The sequence below is a fragment of the Maniola jurtina genome, chromosome 17 (genome assembly GCF_905333055.1).
Source record: "Maniola jurtina chromosome 17, ilManJurt1.1, whole genome shotgun sequence".
NCBI lineage: Eukaryota > Metazoa > Arthropoda > Insecta > Lepidoptera > Nymphalidae > Maniola > Maniola jurtina.
In genome coordinates this window covers 643,361-669,362 of record NC_060045.1, presented here as the reverse complement: position 1 = coordinate 669,362, position 26,002 = coordinate 643,361, and the positions used below count along the sequence as shown (strand labels likewise).

Genomic DNA, 26,002 nt, shown 5'->3' with positions numbered 1-26,002 from the left:
TTTTACCAGTAAGAACTAATGATAATACTTTATCAACCTTTACACTACACTAGTCTAAGAACACTTTCCTAATAATTAACAAGTCAATACACCTATACTCATTCACCATCAATTTTGCGATGTAAGAACATTAAAGTCCTTTATGAAAGGCCGTCTGTGCGATGCTTGCAATCCAGAGAGCCTAGCTCAAGTTACACTGGATTTCATTACCAATGTAAGAGCTACCAGGATACCATGAGCCCGGAGGTATGAAAGCTTTAGAAGGGTGTTACGAGAGGACGCAACTAGGCTAAGGGCTATCTACCTTGCTTTTTGAAGAACCTGTCTATCAGATTGTGGCTATCTATCATGATTATTTAATAGGTCCTATACTTTGACAGTACAAGTCAGCTAGGACTAAAAGTACTTATACCTACTTCTACGCTTGTACTTAGTAGGGGACGGTATTTGCATTTGATAATAATACCGTAATACATACGGACAGGTAACAGGTACAAAGCGATTTGCCTCCTCTTTACTAAATTATTTATTCGAATGGCTAGGCTATAGAATCCTTATAGGATCATTTCGCTGTTTGTCTGTCTGTCTGGCGTGTCTATCAATCCCGTCAATAGAATCAAAACCTATAGAATACTTCCCGTTGACTCATGACGTTAGAATCATGAAATTCGGTATTTAGCCATTGTCTTATAGAACAAGTAAAGGTGAACCAAAAACCATGAACTTGTGGTTACATCACAAAAGCTAATATTTATAAAAAGTGTTAGGTACGAGTATTTCTTGCAAGATGCTACGGAACCCTTCGTGTGCAAGTCCAACCTGCACTTGACTGATTTTTCAAAGAGATACAAACTTTCAAAACTCAAAATCATTTATTCAAAGTACCTATACCTACTATTTATTGTACACCTTTTGCTAGTCAGAATTGTTAGATTTGTAAGATGATTATAGTGGTGATAATTAAACGTAAACTTAAAATTAAGACTACGAGGGTTCCGAACGCGCCCAGGCCTGAGAAGAGCCCACTACAAAGTCAACTTTTTAAAGGACGTACCTTGCCTACTTCAAATTAAAATTGTATCGGAAATCGGAAGTGGCAATATCGCGTAAAGACCTCGGATTAAAAACCAATAACCCCGCTTTATTTATAACAATTAAACGGTGTCGCGATGGATTAGGGATCAAAGGTAGTGTCGCTGAGATCACCCCCCTCCCGCCCTCACCCCGCCATCTGTATCGAGCTGCTATTAACTGGGCGCTCCATCAATTGGACAGCCAATTTGCCACCGCTTGAAGAAGCTCTCGCATAGGATGGTGCTTAAAAGAACTCGTAAAAAATGCTAAAAAACATCGATGGAAAACATCACGTAGGTAGGTAGGTGTTTATCAAATGTACGATTTTTGTCCGTAAAACTATTGAGTATGTCAAAAACTCTTAAATTAATGACAAATGTGTACAAACAATAGTCACTTTAGCCGATTTTAGTAAAGTCTATACTTAATTCCATACTAATTCTGTATGTAATACCTATAGGTGAAGAAATAGGTGTCTGTTTGACTGACTGATTTATCAACACAGAGGTAGGTCAAACTACTGGATGGATTGGGGGCATGCTGTTAGCTAAACATCTCAGGTATGTAATGTATGTCAGATGAAAACATTAAATACCATTTCTATGAAAGTTTCAGTGTCATTCAGTGTGACAAGTCCCGATTGAGAGCTTAGCTCGACTGACAATGGAAACTTTTAAAGGTGGATGTTTGCAACCCTATTGAGAGCGATTGGACTTTTTGCCAGAAATTGCAAGAAAAAGTCAAAGAGTCTTGTAAAGTCTTACGAGACTACTCAAAGAGTCTTGCTGCTTTCATTGTTAGGAAAGTGGGGGATATGTAGTCTTCGGAATGCAAGCATGATCATTTCAGATTAGGGTTATTGGCAATCACTAAAGTGGTGTTTGACGACCTCCTGGTGCAGAGGTGAGCGGTGTGGTCTTATGAGGTGGGAGGTCCCAGGTTCGATTCCCGGCAGCGGCGATTCGGGAAGTTTAATTTTATAGTTTGTGGTCTGGTCCAGTGGAAGGTTTCGGCCGTGGCTAATTGCCACTGGTAAAGCCGTACCGCTATGCAATTTAGCGTTCTGGTACGATGACGTCTAGACACCGATCAAGGGTACCTACTTAATTTAATTAAACTTCCATACCCCTCCCAAGTTAGTCCGTTTCCATCTTAGACTGCACCATCACTTGCCACCAGGTGAGATAGACACGTAGTAGGTTTCTTTTTATCCCGGGAATTTATTAAGTTCGTGCGAAAACTTGTGGAAATACTTTGATTTTTTCAAGGATGCAAACATTATTTTATGCCCAATTGTGTCAGTACAAGTATCCAACAGTGAGCAGATAGTTACAGTAGCACAAAGTGTACCTACTCACTTTGGTTTGGATACACCATGGCCTACACAGCTTTGATGGTGTGAATTAACATTTCGCACATAAAAAATTGATATATTAATTTAAGTCTAGGAAGACCAATAGTGACTAGTTAATTTAAACCCTATAGGAAGTACTGGTCTAATCTTCAGGTTAACTGCGTAAGCCGCAGAGTTTCCTTATTTAATTTAAGTAATGATTGTTTAAGAAAGTCTCATTTCTGTATAAAAAAGCTGCTAAGAAGATCATAACATTCCCTAAAACAGAGCATTCAAAAAATTTATTACGTCATTATTTCAGGAGTTGGGGCGTTTTTACCTGCGCTCAGAATAATTCATCCCGAATATTAGTAAAAGGTCATTAACTTCGCTCCATACAACGGATTATTTCAATAATTCAAAAGCAAGAAAGCGAATAATTTATCCGGTGAAAGAGTGTGGTACAATCTTGGAGATGTAGCTCTATACGTATATTTAAAATTGACTTTAAACCACCCATTCTGGCTTCACTGAGCGGATGATATTATGCGCTTACAGTTTAATCAACAGGTATTTACTTTGATTTTTGCTTGAGCTTGTAGTTAGATTACTCGCTTGCGTATAGGCAGATTCTGGGTTAAAGTTTTGGTTCAGTCTATAAAAGTTGTCAAATTTTTATGTCGAGTAATTCTTAGTAGAAGCTTTCTCGGGAAGTTGGCGCTGTTATACCTACGCCCTACATGCTTTGAAAAGCACGTTAAACTGTTGGTTCTGCCGTCTGCACCGTTCTGTATCTAGTATTATATTCCTGTGCATGTATGCACAATAAAGAACTTTGAATAAAAAATTATCATCATCATTGTTGCTAGAGCCCTTTATCGACCCAGTCCTGCTCCAAAAGATTCCTTCATCTATCTCCTTCTTTATCATTTGCATTAATTTTTACACCAAACCGTGTTGCATCTTGACCTACCTTTTCTTTTGCTTTACATATAAGTCAATACTTTAAAATTTAAATAAATAAAATTAGGTTAAAAAAGCCGTGAAAGCTTAGCGTTTAAGGCGTCGGCCTTCTATTTAAGAGGTCGGTGGTTCCATCCCGGGCAGGTACCTCTAACTTACGGAGTTACTTGCGTTTTAAGAAATTAAATATCACTCGCTTTAACGGTGAAAGAAAACCTGGTGAGGAAATCTGCATGCTTGAGAGTTCTCGATAATGGTCTCAAAGGTGTGTGAAGTCTGCCGTTTCGCACTGGGCCAGCATGGCCTGAATCCTTCTCATTGTCAGAGGTGACTCGTACTCAGTAATGGGCCTGTAATGGATAGATCATGATGTAATTAATTACGTCCAAATCGCTTCCGCTTGTGACGCAAACAGTGGAATATTTCGTTTGAGCGACGTATTTTTACGTCTTCCTCGGAAATGTTCTGCTCGGCGGAATTGAAGGAATTTCTCATTGAACATCGCGATACAAAGATGTACTCCGCGATTTTAACCAACGGAAATGCTCCCTGAAGATGTTACACAGGTTTAATATCTCGGTACTAACTACGTACTGCTATTGATGGAAATGAAACTTCGTGTTCCTATCGTTTTCGTAGTTTCAATATTTTTAACCGACTACGAAAAAAGGAGGAGGTTCTCAATTCGGCAGAATCTTTTTTTTTAAATGTGTGTTCCCCGATTACTCTAAGACGCCTGGACCGATTTGGAAACATTTTTTTTTTGTTTGAAAGGATGTACTTTGCAGGTGGTCCCATATAAATTTGGTTAAGATCCGATGAATATCTTCGGAGATGGAGAACAGAACTCTTCAATGGGTAATAGTAAATTGCTCGCGATCAGTGTAATAGCTTAGTAAACAATAGGGTTTTGAATGGGCATAGCATATTAAAGTACAGTGGGGCCTCTAAAAATTGTGAAATAAAAAAATTTCAAAAGAAGAATAAAACCGACTTCAACCACAAACACTAAAAAGTAAAAAATATTTTTTGTTTCTACACATGTAATTAAGTGTAATTAAAGAAAAGTAAAAGTGTTTCTTATTATGCTCGCTCGAATTCATACATACATTACACGTGTAGAAACAAAAATATTTTTTTACTTTTTAGTGTTTGTGGTTTTTGAAGTCGGTTTTATTTTTATTTTTTTCATTTATTCTTACTGAACATTTTAGATTCACTTACTTAATTAGCAGGTATTTTAATTTTCAAAAGCTCAGTAGGGTTCCGTACACGACCCAACGGGACCGTATTACTAAGTTTTCGCTGCCTATCCGTCTGTCTGTATTTGTTGTTATAGCGCGCTATAACATAGCAGTAATACTCTCTACCTATTACGGTTCTTGCAGCCCGCTGATAGACAGACGGGCGGATAGCGGATGCTTAGTAATAAATCCCATTAGGTAGCTTACGGAACCAGTTTAATGTAAAGCGTGCTTTCTTATTGAAACCAATGACCCAGTAAAGAGCAAAAATGGTGCCAATACGCTTAGCTCAAAATGGTTTTGGGTGACATATCGGCGTGCACTCAAGACGACGTTGACAAAGTTCATCCCGACGCGTCGCTCGTTACGTCGCAAGCACGATCAGTGCGACTACGCTTTCTCCAGCTTTTCTCACGGCTTTTCCATCCACAAAGCATTGCAATACATTAAAATAAAACTCAACTCAAACTCAAATCATTTATTCAAAGTAGGTATGTACTCCTGATGGTCAGAATTGTTAGATTTGTAAGATGATATAGTGGTGATAATTAATTACGTAAACTTAAAACTAAAGCTACGTAGGTTCCAAACGCGCCTAGGTCTGAGAAGAGTCCACAACAAACTCAGTAATGTAAGTTGTTCTGCTGGATAGAAACAATCTTTACTTTGCGGAAGTCCTTAACTTTAGCTTTATTAAAACTACATTCACGCGAACGATCGCGTGAATGTAGTTTTTTAAAAATCCCGTGGGAACTCTTTGATTTTTCGGGATAAAAAGTAGCCTATGTGCTAATCCAGAGTACAATCTATCTCCATTCTGAATTTCAGCCCAATCCGTCCAGTAGTTTTTGCGTGAAGGAGTAACAAACATACACACACACACTTTCGCCTTTATAATATTAGTGTGATAATCCACCAAAACAGATAAAACTATATGGTATTGTATCAAAGTGTAGCATACGATATGAACCGCCCGCTTTCTAATACAGAGATTTGTAGAGCATACTTACAACTATTTTGACTTTGCTCAGATATATAATATGATTGTCTTGTTTCATCAGTTCCTTGCCATCTTTTCTTAGCAAAATCTGCTTTCCGAACAGTTTGAGGAAGCATAAGAGACATACTATTTACCTACGTGAAATAAATTATTATTGGAATTTGCAAAGGCCGTGGGAAAGACATTTCGCAATGGGTGTGCTTGGCGTTCCTGTAATGTCCCAATATCCAATATCCTAGCGCTTAGTCGGCACTTAAAATAAATAGCTGTCTTGCATGAAAAACTAAAGGTTTAAAATAGTAGTTTAAACAGAATAAACGTACCGATTTAGCGTTCCCGTAGTATGTCGCGTAGAAATCTATTAGAGGTAAGTTTTAGTAAAAGAGAGTAGAAATAGAGTTGCGGCTACATTAAAGTTAACGTCAATGCCCAACAATGCCTTAATTAACGCGATAATCAACGCGAACGGTTAACGTCTAATGGCAATTGAATTGGAGTTTTTTTTTTTTGCCCATGTTGTCTGTATCGTCCTTTAAAGAAGCCCCTATCTTGACTATGAACTCTGGTGTTAAACATGCATGAAATAAAACAACACTCGTTCAGAATAATGTCTGTAACATCAAAAACGTTTATTCCTCTTATACCTTTTCACCTCGGAAAACATATTTCACGTAACTTACGATACGCCGCTTCCCATACCGTTTGTCACATTTACCGTTTTCTTACTTCATAAATGTTTCATGAGCAACGGCACAATACTTAGGTACTTCTACGGTCCTCAGTCTTCAGGGAACGCTTACGTGAAGGCTATACTAGCGACGCGACGCTTGCGGTGAGTTGAAGAGACACAGAATTGTGAAGTATAGAAGTGGTAAAATGGCGTGAGAGTGTCGCAGATGTCTAGTGAAACATCTGTACGTTATTGTAAAAAGAGACGTATTTGGATTGCTTTACAGTTTGCTTTGCTTTGAATAATTGTTTCTGAGAGATAGGTTCAGATGATAAACATATTCATCATCTGAACTTATCGGCTTACTGTTCAGCGTTGGTTTCCTCTCAGAATGATAAGGACTTAGAGCATAGACCATCTAAGTCATAGCAATTTATTACAAATAGGTACCGTTGTACATTTTCTGGTTGTCATTTTTAATAATATATAAGATACCGTTTCCCAAGTGTGAATTGGCAGACTTTACGTTTGACAACACTATGGAGAACTCTCCGGCATGCAGATTTCTTCCTAGTATTTTCCTTCACGGTTAAAGCATGTTAATCAATTATTTGAAACGCACATAAGTCTGAAAAGTTTGAGTGCTTGGCTGTTATTGATCCCCGAACCCTCAAATAAGAGGAACGCTGTCACGACTTTATAATGCTTTAGTAGGTAGAATAAAAATAGGCGAGATGGTGTCCCAGAGATACTTATTATTTCTATTATTTTACTTAGTATTCTGTGACTGCACATCCATCCATCCATCCCCGTAAGTGTCGTCGCTTTCATGTGGCTAACGACTTAGTTCCTTTCGGTATTCTTTGGAGACCTGGACCTGGAAATGTTGGAAACAAAATAGTGGTAATTCTAAACACGCATAGAACTCAAGTGATCCCTTTGAACGTCCTTCATGACAAACTAGTATTAGCATTTTGGAGAGGTGTACCCAAGAGACTCCCTTTGTTGGGACGAAGGAAGACACATGCAAGATTAGCTTATTATTCTTCCCGCTAGCTAATTCATCCCGGTTTCACTTGAGTTGAGGAACTATTCGACTTAGTTCTCCTCTCGCCATTTTACAATCGAACCACGACGCATCGCATCCCTAGTCCCTACATAGTCGAAATCCCTCTGACCCGTATGAAGCGATTTGCTTCCTCGTTTCTAAAACTCATCGCTAGAATATGGAATGCCCTTCTAGCTTCCGTTTTCTCTGCTAGCTATAATAATGGTATCTTCAAAAGAAGAGTGAATAGGCACATTCTGAGCAGGTGTGCTCCATCTTAGGCCTCGCCCTATCTAAAGATGGCCAACGATCTCAGTGAGTTAGGGCACGTTAGGGTCATGAAAACTTTGACATAATTTTTTTTTTAAATTTTGTATGGAAATTTTTATAATTTTATTCCTTCATTATACTTCAGCATTGTGTTTATCAGATCAAAGTAGCATGGGTACGTGTCGTCATTATATACTAATTACCAAACACCCTGTATAGGTACCTACTAACTTTTTTTCCTTGAATAAAGCATAGTAAAATCACCAAAAGTTGATTTGGTTCCGAGAAATGTAAATAATTTTCATTTCTATTTTCAGAGTATCATTTCGCACATTACGTACCATTTCTGCGAGACAATTAAAACCGCCCACCTTCTAATTGCGATTCGACAAAACATGACGATAGCAACCTGAAATGATTCATTTACCGGCCCATAATATACATAAATCACTGCTTCCACCTGCCTATAGGCGAAGAGCTAGTGGGAAATTGCTACAAGATGCTTGCTATAAATAATTGGAAAATAAGTTAGTTCATAAGGCTCAACTATTCTTCTACGATGGACTGTAATCTGAACGGAATTACTCAGGGTTATTTCGGATGAATAATTACTTAATCCATTAAAATTACTTGCAAGTAGAGCAGAGGAAATGTTTTGGTACAGGGTTAGCTTTATATCCCGGGGACGGACATAGGCTACTTTTTATCCCAGAAAATCAAAGAGTTCCCACGGGATTCCTAAAACTCATCCGCTTAACCGATTTGTATGAAATTTGGTACCGAGGTAGCTTGCGTCCCTGTAATTGACATATATTGTATGTATTCATATGTATTTGCATTTTATCCCGGAAAATCAAACAGTTCCCACGGGATTTTTAAAACCTAAATCCACGCGGACGAAGTCGCGGGCATCCTCTAGTTCATAATAATATCCCACCAGCCCTTCGTCTATTATTTCTAATTGATATCATGCTATATCCAGTCTTAATTCGAACGGAGTAAGGGCGTGAATCGACAGAAAAGTGGCGAATAACAATGTCGCCGAGAGATACGTCTTAATAAATGAATTATTAATTATTCAGTGAACGAATTAACATAATATTATCAAGTGTGCCCGAGAATTGGAATGTGCAGAGATTTCGGATGCTGGGAATGACGTGGGAGGTTTGTGAAGAGAGACGGGGATGAATACGGGATCTCCTTACCTTCCATAGGATTAGAGTGAATGTAGTTATATTATAAAATTAACTGGTAATTAGTGAAGCTTATTGTACGCTTGGATGGGGATCTACCAACAAAAAGTGAAACGAGCGAGGAAAGAAAAAAAAAACATGTTAAACGATATCTTTTGTCTGTCCGAAAATTCTGGCTCCACGGAAGACCAGCGCTGTGCCTGCGTTCCCGACACAGGCGTAGCAAATGCTGAGTGGAGTCCATTTTGGTACCACACAACACGCATCTAATTTCGAGCAATTATTATTAAGAATAAGAATAAGAAGTGTTTATTTGCTAGAATATGGTATAATATACGAGTACATTGGTCTTAAATATTATGTGGAATCTCATATTTTGCCAAGCATGGTGTGCAAAATTTATTGAATTTATTTAATGTAACAACATGTCAAATTATTATTAATTATTGCATTCACTATTTAAAATTTGTCATTCAAAAATTCATTAACATCATAATAACCTTTGTTTAATAAAAATTTAAATAAATAACATCTAAAAGAAGTAAGGCTCATTATTTTATTTGTACTTTCTGTGGCACCAAATAAACATTTTTTTCTTTGTTTTGCTAAAAATTTCAAAAAATCTATTTTTTTTTAAATTGTTTTCTTTGATAATAATGAATTCTAGCCTTATAAACTACCGCCTATACAAAACATCACATCATTTTATTACTACAGTCCAAGACCCAATTCGTGTGTAGTGTAATGCATTGTGAACAAACCCATCTGTGTTGGAGCGGCAGACAACAGCGAATTTCAATTTGTCCAAACCGCGGGTCTAGTTCATTTCAAGGGGTACAGGATTACCAGGACCCAATGAAAATACGTTAAATAGGTACTTAAATGTATTCGACAGTTGAGCATTCTAGAATTTGGTAGCTGCTGACGTTTTTAGGGTTCCGTAATCAATAAGAAACCCTTAGGTCCAAACGATTATTTCTAAGCGCTATTATTGTTATTAGTAAGTGGAATAAAAAAAAGAAAAAGATCTTACTAAGCACCTACTTGTGCACGCTTGACCTTAGCTTTCTGAAACGGTTTCTGGAAACAATAAGATTAAATTCAAACTCCTTAGGAGTAGAAAAAAGAGATTTATCCAATTGTCAAAAAAAGAAAGAACATCGCGGCCTATGAATATTTAAATTTCATTTCCAATAGCAGACGGATCCCATCTGTCGATGTGGCCAGGAGGTGTTTTGCATCATTTATTGCCGCATCAATCAAGGGCAAACATTTATAAATAAAGCTAATTACGGGCCCTGCGCAAATAACGGCATTGCGCAATGCTGGGGCAGGGTGCTGGTTTAGGTTGGCCGCACACTGGCCGTGGATGCTTCGCCGGAAAGAAAAATAAGGGCAGAAAGGCTTACGTAGCATAAGATTTTACGTCTCACCAACGTTGGTAAATTCAAGCATCGAAACACTTTAGCGCCAAAAAAACAAAAGAAATGTCTCCAGTATAGATAAGTAATTGTCGTTTGAACGCGTATTTTAATTATATAATTATGTTTTATTTTTAAGTTACTGGTACAATCGTAGCATTGGAAGACGCTCCACTAAGCAGACAGATGATATCAAACGAGTTGTAGGGAGACGCTTGATTCAGTTGGTGCAAAGCTGTGGTGCGTGGAAGTTCCTACAAGAGACATATAGGTCCAGCGATGGATGCCTGTCGGTTGATAATGATGATGGTATATTTTTATTTATTATTGGCAAACACTTGACTACAATCACACCTGATGGAAAGTTATGATGACCTAAGTTCGGACGCGTTTACCTAGAATATGCCTATTCACTATTGTTTTAAAGACAGCCCGATAGTAATAATAATAAAAGGAATACCTAGTATGAATTAAATATAAAGTTTACCAAGCGCCCGGGTAGCCATGTTAACCTGGGTCGGTGTGTGTGCGGCCACCCTTACAGAACCCGTCATCCCTTGACACGTGGCGCAGGTTAACCTAAATAAGCTTGGGGGTTACTTTAACCTTTATTAAAACAGGACTTGTTGCCAACAGCCGCTGCTGGGGTACATCTCTAAATTAACTTAATACTTTTTTTAGCCGTGATAGCCCAGTGGTTAAGTCATCCGCGTCCCATTCGAGAGGTAATGGGTTCAACTCTGGGCACGAACTCTTAACTTCTTGGAGTAACTTTTAACGTACTTTTCAAGAAATATCACTTGCTTTAACGGTGAAGGAAAACATTGCAAGGGAACCTGCCTGCCTGAGAGTTGTCCATAATGTTTACAAAAGGTGTGTGAAGTATCGAGTAAGAATCAGCACTTGGCCATCCTGGTGGACAATGACCAAAATCCTTCTCAGTCTGAGAGGAGACTTGTGTTCATTCTGGTGAACCGGCGATGATGATGATGATATGCTTGCCTTTAGATGTAAATTGTAATAATACTTATTAGTAAGCGATGGTGACGAACTCGATGGCTATATGCCGGCCTGGCCCCAAATATCCCTAGACAGAGACAGGTGGAAGGAAGAAAGGGAGGCCTTTGCCCAGCATTGGGACAGTACGGGCTAACAATAATAATATAAAGCAATGATGCAGCCTAAAATGGAAGCCGTGCTCAGTAGTGGAACGTCGATGGATTGATCATGATGATAAAGATGATACATTTTAATAATTACAGAAGAGTCTCAGATATTGTCGGTCAAACCTTAACCAGAAATTAACCCAATTTCGACATTTATGTATTTTGGCGGATTATCTTCTCTGGTAACAAAAAAAGTTTTATGTCCATTTAATCCCGTGAATAAGTAAAATAATCCTTGAATTTTTTAATATAAAACACGTCCGACCCGCGCTATTGTACTGGCCATTACAATATTTCCCCGTCACAGCGAATCCGTTCTAAATTACCCTTTATGTGGTCCAGATAAAGGTCACATTACACGGGATGGAAGACAATGGCCGCGAATAGGGTTGACACTTTTTTTAAAGGAATAGCTAACTACGCCAGTTTAATGAAGCCTCAATAGCTCAAGATTCAAAGGAGCGGACTGAAATCCGAAAGGTCGGCGGTTCAAATCCCCATCCGTTGCACTATTGCTATACCTATTGTTATAGCTCACACACGAAATATTGTTCTTTATGTTTTCTAGTTTTAAGATTGTTTAGTTAGTTTAGTTCTTTAGTTAAGTTTGTATTTTTTTAGTTTTAGGTTTATTTTGACTAACATATTTTCCTTTTATTTTTTATTTTGTTGAGCTAAATAAGCTTTTATTAATTTTGTTTATTTATTTATTTACCTACTCCTAGCACAAGCTTCACACTTACTTGTAGGGTAAAGGAGAATGTTAGTCACGATTAACATGGCCAACAAAAATTCTTTTAATGAAATTATTTATAAGTATTTGTTGTTTTAGCGGCAATAGAAATACACACTCTGGGAAAATCTCTGCCTATTACGGTTCACGAGATACAGCCTGCTGACAGACAGATGGACATACAGCTTAGCAATAGGGTCCCGTTGGCACCCTTTGGGTACAGCACCCTGAAAAAGAAAGGAAACTTTATTGTTCAAGAGTGGCAACCCTGTGGGACAATATGGGCCAAACAATATGGAGTGACCGCGCTTTGTGTTCACGGCCTAATGAAGTTTTTGTGCGCAAAATTATGTGTCCCGTATGAGGAATTCATGTCTTTGGCTCGCGCAGATTAAAACCGCACGTTATTGTTATCATGTTGTTTTCGAGTGTCCCTTTATGACTGAATGTTGTGACAAAATCATAACAAAATCATAAGTTTGACCTCTTTGTGGTCATGGGAACTCCCGACGAGCACGTGCGCGTCGCGTGGTGCGTCGCATCGCGCTGCATTTGGTCTAGTATGAGAGCGTTCTTGCAGAAGCGTTTGCTTGTTAACTGGCCTAGCTAGTTATTTAGTAGCCGCTAGTTGTCTACGCGCTGACAGCTTATAGAAAGCTCGCTGTCCACGCGATGACAGCTAGCAGTACGGCGTCTCTCTACAGCGCACGTTACAAGTACGCGTGGGCCGCTCGCTTGAAGGGTAAGCGAGACGTCAACCATCGAGTGGCTAGGTTGCGACAAGCTCGCTTGCTGCGCGTGGTTCGTAATTGTATGTTGTCACTGTAAAATGTATCTACAGAGTAGGTACGACTTTGAGCCTATATTATTGAATGTTTATTCTTGTGTCGTGTAAGTGTTGGCCTCTTAACCATTAGGCTATCACTGCTTACAGTTTTCAACATACGTGTACAAAAATTATTTATATGCTTTGTAGTAGCATTTAAAGACAGTTAATCTTTTAGAAAAGAATTTTTACTACAAGTTTAAAACCTGTAAACAAAACTCAAAGAAATTCTCTCTACCACAGAGATCCTCACACCCTGTATATAAGTTGTTGTATCCTCGCTCTCGAGTCGCGTAACGCGAACACTTTTGTTCTCGCACCCTTTGTGGTGTTACACGCTTAGCGAGTAGTTCTCACTACCACCGTCGATATACTAAACCCTAGATAAAGAGAGATTTCAATAAAATCATAAAATCCTTCTCATTTGTTTACTCTTGGCAGAGTGGTCTTGTGCCCCAGATAAAGAGAGATAGCACAACAAAAACCCCATTCGATCACATAATAGTTATAGCTTTAGAAATTAGAACAAAAATATAAAAATTATACAAATCACTTGTTATTCATCATGATCGTCAATCGATAGCTGCTGACTTGTGTCCACTGCTGAATATAGGTCTTTTGTAAGGATTTCCACACGCCACAGTCTTGTAACACCTAAATCTAGTGGCTTCCTGCGGCTCGTTCGTTATATATTCGCCTAGTGGGAATTCTTCCAATGCTGCGCTTTCAGCTGCGAGGTCACCAATCGAGCACCTTAAGACCCCAATGTCCATCGGTTTTTCGAAGTATGTGTTCTGCCCATTGGCTCTTCAGCTTCGTTACCCGTTGAGCTATATGGGTTACTCTGGTTCAAGTCAAAGTCAAAGTCATTTATTCATTCATCATTTTATGTGTGCCATTTATTCATGTTATTTTACATTAATCTGTATCTTGGTTAGCTATATCGACGTCAACATCGCATATTTCTCAGTTCCCTTGTTCGCGCGTCTTCATTTCTGCGCTGTTTCTACGAATCGTCTCAGTTTTGTGTACTACTTGTGAAGTTTGAATTACTCGCTGGGAAGCAGTTTTCTGAATGAATATAACCTTCTTACTTAGACTTTCGCCCAGTTTTACTTATTCTATACTTTGATAGCCTAGTCTGCGATAATATTTCTATTCAATTCTATTCTAGTGTTAAAACGTCGCCCTCCTATTTGGGAGCTCACAGGTTCAATACCGACTTCTAACTTTACAAAGTTATGTGCATTTTAAGCAAATAAATAACCTGGAAAACATTGTTAGGAAACCTGCATGCCTAAGAGTTCTCCAAACTCTCTCAAAAGTCGTCGTCGTGAAATCTTCCAATCCGTAATTGGCCAGCGTAGTGGACTATGACCTAACCTCATTCTGACAAGGACCCGTGCTCAGTAGTTGGCCGGTGATGAATTGATGTGATGAATTCATCATTATTTCTAGTCAAAATGTAATCGGAGGTAACTGAATTTTTGTAAACAGAGTCAACGAGTAAGGTCAAAGAAAATTATTAAAAAGAAAATTTATTAAAAAGATCAAAGAAAGTTTGCGGCAAACATCAAAATTTCTTTTTGAATTTGTATTGCTGAAATTCACAAGCAAGTAATAAGTAAAGTAAGTACTGAATCTTCCTCTGTGATTATCGAAAACTTTTCAGAGGGAGCCCGGTAGGCCGGCGCAAGTTGTTGAATGATTCCTTCATATAAATGTAAATGTCCCGGTAACAGCGCGTTTCCACTTTCCATCATACGGCTATGTTACCGGATCGTTACTGATGTATTTAGACGAAAGTGCTCTTGAACATGCGTCTCAGATATTTTTTTTAATTTATTGCGATAAAGTTAGGAGTATTTATTTCCATTTCAAGAGCTTTTGAATTGAATTTCAGGAAAATAGGAGGCGTATTTTTATATAAGAGCGGGTTTATTGCTAGTTATTCTCAACAAAAAAAGAGTTTGGACCCGGAATCATTTATTGATCCAATAAGAAAAAATGTCTAATAATTTAAAAGATTTTTTTGTCTGTCTTTAAAAAAATGTATGGTATCAGAAGATGTCATGCATCATCCAACGCAAGACTGCAATTACTTTTATACATGGCATAATATAATATTGTAAATCAAATCTTTGAAAAGCGCAACCGCAGAGTTTCTTACTGGTTCTTCTCGGTAGGAAAAGCTTTTCAAATCAGACTATTCAAAATTATTTGTAAAATATTTGTTAAAAAAATAAAAACCTTTCTATTTCTATTAAAAGTACGTTAGTCTATAGTGTTTAGACGGTCCGGGAAAACAGACGGCCTAGTATAATGGAGACCCGCTCTACAGGGGTGGAAATTACCCCGGTTAGAATCACAATGCCGTTTGATTTCGCGGCGTCTGCTCGAATTTTTATACCAACGTCGATTGGGCATTTGTAATGTATTTGTCATCTCGTTTCCGCGTATGGGTACTATCTATCTTTGTCTCCTTTTATGGTTTTTTTGAGTAAGATGTCAAAGGTTATATTTTTAACCCCCGACCCAAAAAGAGAGGTGTTATAAGTTTGACGTGTGTATCTGTGTATCTGTGTATCTGTATGTGGCATCGTAGCGCCTAAACGAATGAACCGATTTTAATTTACTTTTTTTTTGTTTGAAAGGTGGCTTGATCGAGAGTGTTCTTAGCTATAATCCAAAAAAATTGGTTCAGCCGTTTATAAGTTATCAGCTCTTTTCTAGTTTTCTTGTAGAAAATAAGGTTAGATAACCCTTAGGTTCATAATTTTCAAGTGTCAATTGACAAATGTCAAGATGGACGTTGCCTACATATACATAATTATTTATTTGAAAATGATGTTTTGGAAAACTCAGATACTTTGGATCGTAGGCGCGGAATAGTCCAAGAAAATCGGTTCAGCAGTTTGTTGCAACTAAATATCACTTGCTTTAACGGTGAAAGAAAACGTCGTGAGGAAACCTTCATGCTTGAGAGTTCTTCATAATTTTTACAAAGGTTTGTGAAGTCTGTCAGTCCATAGTGAGTCAGCGTGGCAGACTGTGGCCTAAACCCTTCTCATTCTGTAAGGAGATCCATGCTCCGTAGTGGACCGGCAACGGGTTGATCACGATGATGGCCACGTGGATTAGCTTTTTTTTAAATCCCAAGGGAACTCCCAGTGAATCCTCAGAATGCAACGTATTAAAGGTTCCTCTGGTGATGCAAATGTTCATGAGAGTACCTACTTAATATCAGGCACCCACTTGCTCGTTTGCTCGCTATTTATATTTAAAAATAATTAAAAGCGAACCGAACTAACAAGCTTACTTATTCGCGTACTTTCCTCGCTGCAGCTGCCAGGGAAGAAATTACGAAGAAAGCTCACTAGTTTCAGGTTGTGCTCTTTTACCTCTAATAACTCACGGTGAACTAGTTAAACATTTTCACAAAGTTATTTTAAAAGGTGTACCTTTTAAAATAACTTTCCAAGTTAACTATACTCTATCCACGGAAAGAAACTGTATAGCGCTCTCCTTGTTACGTATTCCCATTCAAGTTACGAGTGTGATAGAGACAAAAAATAGTGAGCGTTCGTAATTCCATAAAAATAATAGAGACAAAAATTTTAGTAAACCATTTTTAGGCACCAACCCACTGAATAAGATCTATTCAGTGCAACCCAAATTTTTGGGAAAATCGGTTGAACAGATGGTTGCAAAAATCTAGCATGCAATCAGAGATACTTTCGCATTTGTAATATTAATATGGACATTGGACAAAGTCATTGAACAAAAAGAGAAATAAAATGATTGTTTACGTATAATATGTCCTCAAAATAAATTATTCAACTTAAAAAGAAATCATTTAATTGAAGACAAGTCCCAAAAGAATTGCAGATAAATGAAAAAGCTTGTTAAAAATCTCATTCAGTACAAGTAGGTATAAATAAAAAGGGACAATAAAGATCGCTTTCGCGTGCACATTCGTGTACATTCGATGCAAAACAGTTTTTCTTTAAATCCGATTAAGCAAATAAAAATAAATGGTCACATTGGATGCAGTTCTCCCTATAATGCAGTGGGGGAGCATTCTGTATACAGTATACACTAAAACCATAGAATATAAAATTGGTATAGAAATGGTAAAGGAGTGTGAGCGTTTCGATGTGCAGCAGTTGGGTATTGAGACAGAATATATTGTAATTTTATTCATTTTATTACTAGCTGATCCCTGTGATGTTTTCCACGTAGATCTTGGTTTTCAAAAATCCTTTGGGAACACTTCTCTTTGATTTTCTGAGATAAAAAGTATCCCATGTCCAAAGTCCAAGAAGCGAGTTATATAGTCTGTACCGTGTAATAGTAACAACGAACAGACGGACAAACACACTTTATAATATAATATGTACTTATGAATTTTCAATGTGTGTTAAACGTGTTAAGCATGCTTTTTTGAATAAAAAGTTGCATGTGTGACCTCTAACCAAACATATAAATTGGTTAAACGGATGGGCCTTTAAGAATGCGTGGGAACTCTTTCATTTCTGGGATAAAAAGTAGCCTATGTCCACCCCCGGGTTTTAAACTAACTCTGTACCAAATTCCATCAAAATCTGTTAAACTGTTGGGCCGTGAAAAGCTAGCAAACAGACAGACAGACAGCAACACTTTTTGATTAGGTGCATTTATAATTTCGCATTTATTAGTATGGATGATCTTTTATGTTATATTTGTATGAATTAATATAAACCTCACCACGCTATCGCAGAGTAAAGACAGCGAACACTATTTCTAATACCTAATTTCAAATTCTGTGAGCCACACATAACGCTACCTCGTGTGAGCCGGGTGTGTAATAATGAAAAATGTAGTAAGGAAGTGATAATTGAAAATTGTGTAGTAGAAACAATGTAATTAGTGGAACGTGGAGATTTTATTAAATACAGTATATTTTGTGGATGCGACGCGCGTTAAGTACCTATTTGTATGAGATATCCAAGCGAAAAAATTCCGTTTACATTTTCTATCGTCTTTGTTTTTACACGATTGGCCTAAAAATGGAAAGTAATGTTTTCAGTGTTCATGTATATTATGCACGTGAGTTTGTTTGATAATATATAATATATTGTTTAATTATATACCATAACTTCTAAATGGCTGAACAGATTTGGATGTATGGGGTTAATAGTCAGAATCCTAATATGATCATGAATGACACTGGCTATGATATTTTTGAAAAAAGTTTAATGGCGACTGTATGGCCCCATTTTCAGGTGCGTTTAAAAAAAAATCGTTTTATGGTTTATATTTTTTTTTAAAATTACGAATTGTTTTCAAATGTGCTTCTGTGTAGTGGCAACAGATTTATATATTAAATCCACACGAATGAAGTCGCGGGGATGATCTATTCACATTTCACACTAATTATAAAGTGGAAACTTTGTGTGTATGAGTGTGTGTGTATGTTTGTTACTCCTTCATACAAAAACTACTGAACGGATTGGGCTGAAATTTAAAATAGAGATAGATTATACCCTGGATTAGCACATAGGCTACCTTTTATCCCGGAAAATTAAAGAGTTCTCACGGGATTTTTAAAAACCTACATCCACGCGAACGAAGTCGCGGGCATCAGCTAGTTTTTGAATATTTTACTAGGGAATCATAGAACATTCATTTTAATGGTGAGCTATTCTGGCCAGCTCAATCCATTGCGGCGCATTGTAGTAGTGTTTAAAGATTCAAAGCGGGTATAAGCGGAAGTTTGCTGGCCGCGCGCCAACCGCGACTTAGGATGGTCTTTGACTTCTCAAAACTGCGCTGCACTTAGCTCACAACTCAACACGGCTTTGCTTTTATTTTGGCAACACCCCTGTAGCTTAGTGATGAGTCCCTCGCTAGTAATATATAAAACATATATTTGTGTTTTTGTTTCCCTCTGAAACAAAGAGTTAGAATCACGCAATCCCAAATTAATTTAACTTCAATAATCTCACTTACCTATCTACATATTTTTTTAAAGAATTTCAAACATCCGTCCCATAATATGAGGGCAGTTACAAGAGGCTCAAAGATGCAACATTCCTTTTTTTGTCGGTTCCCATATGCCCTCATATGGGAACATACTCAAAATAGACTCAAAGATGCAACTTTCTCCTTTTTCGTCGGTTAAAAGAAATTGATATTCCATTCACGGTGCTGGATTCCAACAATGTCATTAATAAGGAGCTGGGTGCAGCAGATTGCAGCCTGCGCGTGGCGAGGGGCGGATAATCGCTGCCTGATTGAAATTACTACTTCTTATCATCGCTACAGTGATTAAGTAATTATAGTGTCTCCACCCTATGACAGTACAATTTTTTTTATTTTTATACAAGTTAGCCCTTGACTGCAATATCACCTGGTGTAAGATAGGTGATAATGCAAAATTCAATGTATTTTTATTCAAATAAACTTTCACAAGTACTTTTGAATCGTCAAAAGCAACTACCACTGATTAGGAATGCCTTTCCTAACGAGAACCAGCAAGAAACTCGGCGTTTGCTCTTTTCAATGATTGATATACAATTATATTATGCCATGTATAAAAGAAGTTCTCTCCCGCGCATTGGTGATGCAGTATAAGATGAAAGCGGGCTAACTTGAAAGAGGTATGGCAGTTTTTATTAAACCCATACCCACGGGATTATTAAGAACCTAAATCTACGCGGACGTAATTGCGGGCATCAGTTAGAGACTAAATAACCCAGCACGGGGTACCGCACCGCTAGTACAATGCCGATAATTGCATAATATTCACAATATTCCAAATCTCTATAATCTCAATAATTAATTTCACTGACACAATGGCTGAATTGCGCATTGCCACATCATAGAACCACAATTAATGGTCTAAACAGGGGTCCCATTTTGGTATTGCTATTATAATAACAGCAGTAATTTTCTGTACTTACATTAAATATAGTCTGTACTTGCCTTTGCATCATCATCAACTCATTGCTGGTCCACTACTGAACACAGGTCTCCTCTGAGAATTAGAAGGGTTTAGGGCCATAAGTGCCGGCTAAGTGCGGATTGGCAGACTTTACACATTTGAGACCATTATGGAGTACTCTCAAGCATGCAGGTTTCGTCACGATGTTTTCCTTTGCCGTTAAAGCAAGTGATATTTAAATGCTTAAAACGCACATAACCCCGAAGTTACAGGGATGAACTCGGTCCTCGGTGCTTTGTTTACCAGTTTGACCTACGAGTACATAATATTGTGTCGTCTTTCAAGAGTGCCGTAGCTTTCGTAGCATCGTCGTAGCACATCTACACAATACAAAGTATGCTTTTACTAATTCATGTGACTTAAATGGCTTTATAACTAATTATTATTATATGCCATAATAACTATAGCAGACATGATAAAAATACATTAAAACCAATTAAACACTTTGTTTCGAAATCTTGAAATTGTGCTCTGAAAATTATATAAATTCAACCCCCGACCAAAAAAGAGGGGTGTTATAAGTTTGACGTGTGTATCTGTGTATCTGTCTGTGGCATCATAGCGCCTAAACGACTGAACCGATTTTAATAAGTGTTTTCATAGTATTTCCCATTTATTTTGGATTCCAGTCAAATGTCAATCCAGCGAGTAGCTTTGCATGAACAAACACTTTCTAGATACCAAGCTAATATATGTCATTTTACACTGCCACAGGGGTAGTGTGCTTTATACATACTTTGTACGGCGAAAAAACATTTCTTCCCTGCGACAATCCACCACTCAGCCGTTTTAATTGCGAGTGGTAAAACAAACGGGGATGCTGAGCTGTGGCACGCATGGCTGGCGGCGCAGACGGGCGGGCAGAACGCGCGTTTTAGTCGCCACTTTATTTTTTAATACCTTTTGCCTACATCCGTCGTCGTTTTTAAGAGTGTCATAGCTTTCATAGCGCTCTCGTAGCACTCTACACAATATAATATATGTAATTTATCATTTATCGGGAGCAAACACGATACGTTGCAATGACAGCTGTCAGATCGATTATATGAGTAATATTAATAAATAACTTCATACTAACATAATATAATCATTTTAACAAATTTTTTATTTATTTATTCAATTAATAGTTTAAGTCAAATGTAAATAGTCAAAGAGTAGTTTCTTAAGTCTTACAATTATTATCGTGTATAAGAAGTATATAATTGTTTTAATAATATGTTTTTGTTTAAGGTGAGTGAATGGACATCAATATTCTGATGTTAGCACTGAAAAAGTCGAAAGTTAAATAACCCAGTAAGTACAAGTGCTTTATCAATTTAAGTTGTAATAAGCTACAAAATGTAGAGCGCATTTAACAAGTATCTTGTATCTTCAACACGGGTAAGTTTCTGGGAAATAAACGCTCGTTTGCGCTTACTTTATATCGTCTATAATTCTACCACACTTGCGGTTTACACGTGTAAAACTTTTTGTAAACCTTTTACTCTTTATTTTTCTTTACTCAAAAAACATGCAAAATACGTACTTGTGAAATAAAAATAAATGTGTAATTGTTTGGATCGCAGAATGTATTGGTACGAGACAATGCTTTAAAAAATATGTCGTTTGTACTGTGACTATTATCACAGTGCACGACAATTAGTGAACTTCTAACGAAACGTCGAGGCTTCGGCGTCACTGGCAGGCGTCAAATGTTACCTATAGTGCGCGACAAGTTGAGATGGCAACCGTGGTAGGGACGACCGACACACCCGCGCCGAAATGATATTGGTAGGTGCATAAAGTTAGTGAATTCTGTAACCTTGTGAAAAAAGGGAAATGTAAGTCATATTTCACCTAGTTAAAATTAAAAAAAAAAACTATTTCATACATTGTCGAAAACATCTCAGTACTACAAAATGCCTAGTGATTCTCTGAATATCGCAACATTGGCGCTAACATAAATATGCGATCCGATTGAATCACATTTTTCAGTATATCTATGACAAAACATATCGGCCAAAAAAATTATAACATAACCCTATTGGAACATAAAATATGGCGTCCATTCTCGTGGGCCGGCGGCCAATCAAAATTAAACGTCGCAGTTATAGCGCCAATCGTAAACGCTTATTTCTCAGTCTGACATATTGGACGCCGGCCGCTCTTTTTGATTCACAATTATTGCATGATTGCAAACTCCGGCTTTTCGGAATTTTCAATGGACTTTCATGAATGAAAAGGAATAGGTGACTGACTGACTGACTGATTTATCAACAGACTGGTCAAAGTACTTACGGGACGGATTGGGGTGTTTGATATGCAGCTATTATGACGCTCATACCCGCTAAGAAAGGATTTTTGAAAATTCAATCCCTAAGGAAGTAAAAGGGGGATTTTCCCACGCGGACAAAGTCGTGGGCATACGCTTAGTTAAATGTCGCAATTATAGCGCCAATCGTAAACGCTTATTTCTCAGTTCGATATATTGGACGCCGGCCGCTCTTTTTGATTCACAATTATTGCATGATTACAAACTTCGACTTTTCGGAATTTTCAATGATTACTGTTCCATAGAACTAAAAGAAGAAATAAATGTAAAAAAACCGGACAAGTGCGTGTTGGATTCGTACACGAAGGATTTCGTACAAGAAATAACACTTTTTAGTTTTTTAAAATTTGCGTGGCGCCCATTTTGATTTTTTTATTATTTTTTGTTATAGCGGCTATTAAAATACATACTTTGTTGAAACTTCATCTCTGTACCTATTTAGGTTCATGAGGTAGGTACAGCTCTCTGACAGACAGACGGACAGATATCTGGACATTTATTAATTTAGTATGTAGTGTATTATTATAGTAATGGTTTCGTTATAATTTTAATATGTACAGTTCATCTTTAGAATATGGTCTACCAATTTGTGTTATGTAGGCACCTAGTTGTTTATTGAGTGTTAACTCAACAACTTACTCCTATAAACCGTAAAACATATTAAAGATCCTCTTTATGCCCCCCAACTTAGTTCTTGCATAAAGCTTAAAATTTAACAAGTTTTTATCTTCTTTGCAACTTGGAGCGTTAGGCTTCCCACTCTGGGTTTTTGTAATTTGATTTTTTAACCGCTCTTTTGTTTGAACATCTTTTATAAGTAAAGCGGATAGTTTTCAAAACTCATAAAATAAAAAGCGACGGCGGCGTTAGTTTTTAGAAACTTATTTATTACTAAGAGCGGGTTTCTCGAGACTCAGTCTGAGTTTGTTGTGGGCTTCTTCTTTGACTAGGGCGTGTTTGAAACCCTCGATTATTTTGTACTGATAAAAATAGTTTTTACCACTAGCTAACTGTAATAATATGTAAATTAGAATGAAAAATAGTAAGTACCTGTTTACTTAGGGGCTGTCCATTAATCACGTGAGACAAAGTGGGGGGAGGGGTCCATAAAAAACACAAAATACTACAAGGGGGGGGGGGGGTATACGTGTCCATCCATCAGCTTGTATGTGCCCACAGCTGGACATAGGCCTTTCCAAGAGCCTATATCAAAAAAAAAATAGTACAATTCTTTGTAGGTAGGTACTAAAAATACACGTGATGTAGGGGGAGGGGAGCCAAAAACCATCACGTGATTAATGGACAGCTATTTATCTACCTTTACAATTTACATCTAGGATTTCAGTAGAAGTTGTGCAACGTTTAAGCCAACAGCTTAATATTTAACCAGAGCTGCAAGATCAGTAGTTACTCGGTACATATGACTAGTTTATCTCCCAAACTACCTCAAACTACTTGAGACCTGACTTAAGCGAGGAGTTGACTCTGCTTTGACGGTAATTTAATAGTTAATATGTGGTCCAAGTATTGAGCGATAGCTGATAACCGATAAAAATATTATGGAACGTTTTATTGGCGTCACTCAGAAAAGCAGGTATTATTTAAATATTTTTATCGAATTATTGGAATGTCCTCTCCAAAACCAATACAAAAAAACACAAGTTTAATGTGTAAGGTTATCCGAGAGTTTTAATCTAAACAAACTAATGCCAAAATAAATAATTTAATTACAGCGTGATTGCTATCACAACATCTAATTATCCAGTTCACAATACAAAAACCGAAAATATGCGATATCGCTCCGAATCTCAGAAGGAGACTAAACTACAACCTTCGAAACACCCGTATTTATGCAAGTTCAATCTTGTTGGCCTCCTAGCAACAATTTGTATGACATCGAATGAGCCAAATATCGATTTTATCAATCTACCTGCATTAGATAAATTAATAACTTTATATTATTTTTGACAACTCAAATCAATTTTTAAAAATAACCTTACAGTTTGAAAGCTGCTACTATTTGAGTTTGTCCAAATATTGTCATGCCCCTTCCAAGTTATACCTACTACATCTTATACTTCTAATCATCTAATACTGCATCATCGCTTACTACCAGGTGAGATCGCAGTCTAGGATTAACTTATAATGGAACTAAAAAAATATTACGATTTGGTTAAGCTCTCAGATTCAAAATCCAGGCTAGGCCAAAGAGTTAGGTATACGATAACATAACCAAAGTCTAGTAGGATAGGACAACATCAACCAACTTAGGCAGTTAATATTATAACACCCTCAGTTTGTTGTGGGCTTTTCTCAGACCTAGGCGCATTTGGAACCCTCGTAGCTTTAGTTTTAAGTTTACCTAATCAATTATCACCATTATCATCTTACTAATCTTACAATTCCGCCTATCAAAACGTGTACCATAGTACCTACTTTGAATAAATGATTTTGAATTTGAGTTCAGTGTTCTGTATTCTGTGATAAACACCTTATTCCCCGCTGCAAGTCCATGCCTCGTCCCCAGTATTTGTGAAATCCACTAATTCACTTGGGTGCGACCTATCGAAGTCTCCATTAAACACTATAGCTAACTGTAAAGTGGCCAGTCTGTACGTAAATTGAGCAAAGTTATACTTAGTGCTCTACTATAATAGTGCTAGTAGTATTGTTGCAGTAGTTAGTTGGTTATAATCGTTGTCATAGGCACTCCGGGTGACCCCAAAAGACACACAGGTTCAAATCCTCCGGTTCTGCATTTTTACCTACTGTACTCTATTTATAGCCTATTACAATTTTGTAGGGATTTTCATGTTTTTTTTTTTGAAAATAAAAATATCCCATGTTACTCAGTAATAATATAGTTTTCTATTGGTGAAAGAATTTTCAAAATCGGTTCAGTAGTTTCAGAGATTCCCCCCTACAAACAAACTTACAAACTTTACCTCTTTATAATATTATATTAGTACTAAGTATAGATTGTTTGAAAAACCATTTGTTAAAAAGTGAAAACTACGGGCTCTTTTTTACCTACTTTTTGCATACATATATAGATTTATGAGTGTAAATTACCATAATATTTACTAGTATTTGTCATAACAAACCCCTATGCAATTACCACATAGGAACGCTTTGTTTGATTATTACCAGAACATGACTTTGTGACATAATACAAAACACGCAATAAAACGGTAAATAAATCAAAGAGAAATTACAAATAGCTAGTATGAAGTAGCAGTAGGGTAACCATCAAAACGGGTTTTGGTGGATTCATCGTTTTTTTTTATTCTTACAATGTTAACTGCGAATAAATAATTTTATTTTTTCATTTTCTGAGCACGGATTAGGAAAAGTCGAGGTCATAGTCTACCACGCTGGCCAAGTGCGGAATGTAAGTTATTTGGAAAATAACTTATTTTCTGGTTTCCATGTTAATATGTGTTAATATTATGGGAAATCAATAGTTTTAAACCACCGGCGGTTCTCTTTCAGAATGAAAAGAGTTAGGCCGTAGTCCACTATGTTAGCTAAGTGAAGATTGTTACATTTTACACACTTTTGAGGACATTAAGGAAACTCTCTCTTGCAAGTTTCCTCGCGTTGTTTTCCTTCACCGCTAAAGTGATATTTAACTCTGAAAAGTCAGAGGCCCAGGACCTATGACCTCCGAATAGACGGCTGAAATGCTAGAATATATATATAGAATAAATAATGCTAGAATATATATTAATGTCGTACAGGACTATTAGAATAGAAGTTTAATTC

General features: G+C 37.2%; 1 protein-coding gene across 1 annotated transcript in view; it reads left to right on the top strand.

The window, feature by feature from the left end:
• Window positions 1-26,002, top strand: part of LOC123873599 — a 408,734-nt gene that overhangs the window by 877 nt on the left and 381,855 nt on the right. The window lies entirely within an intron of this gene.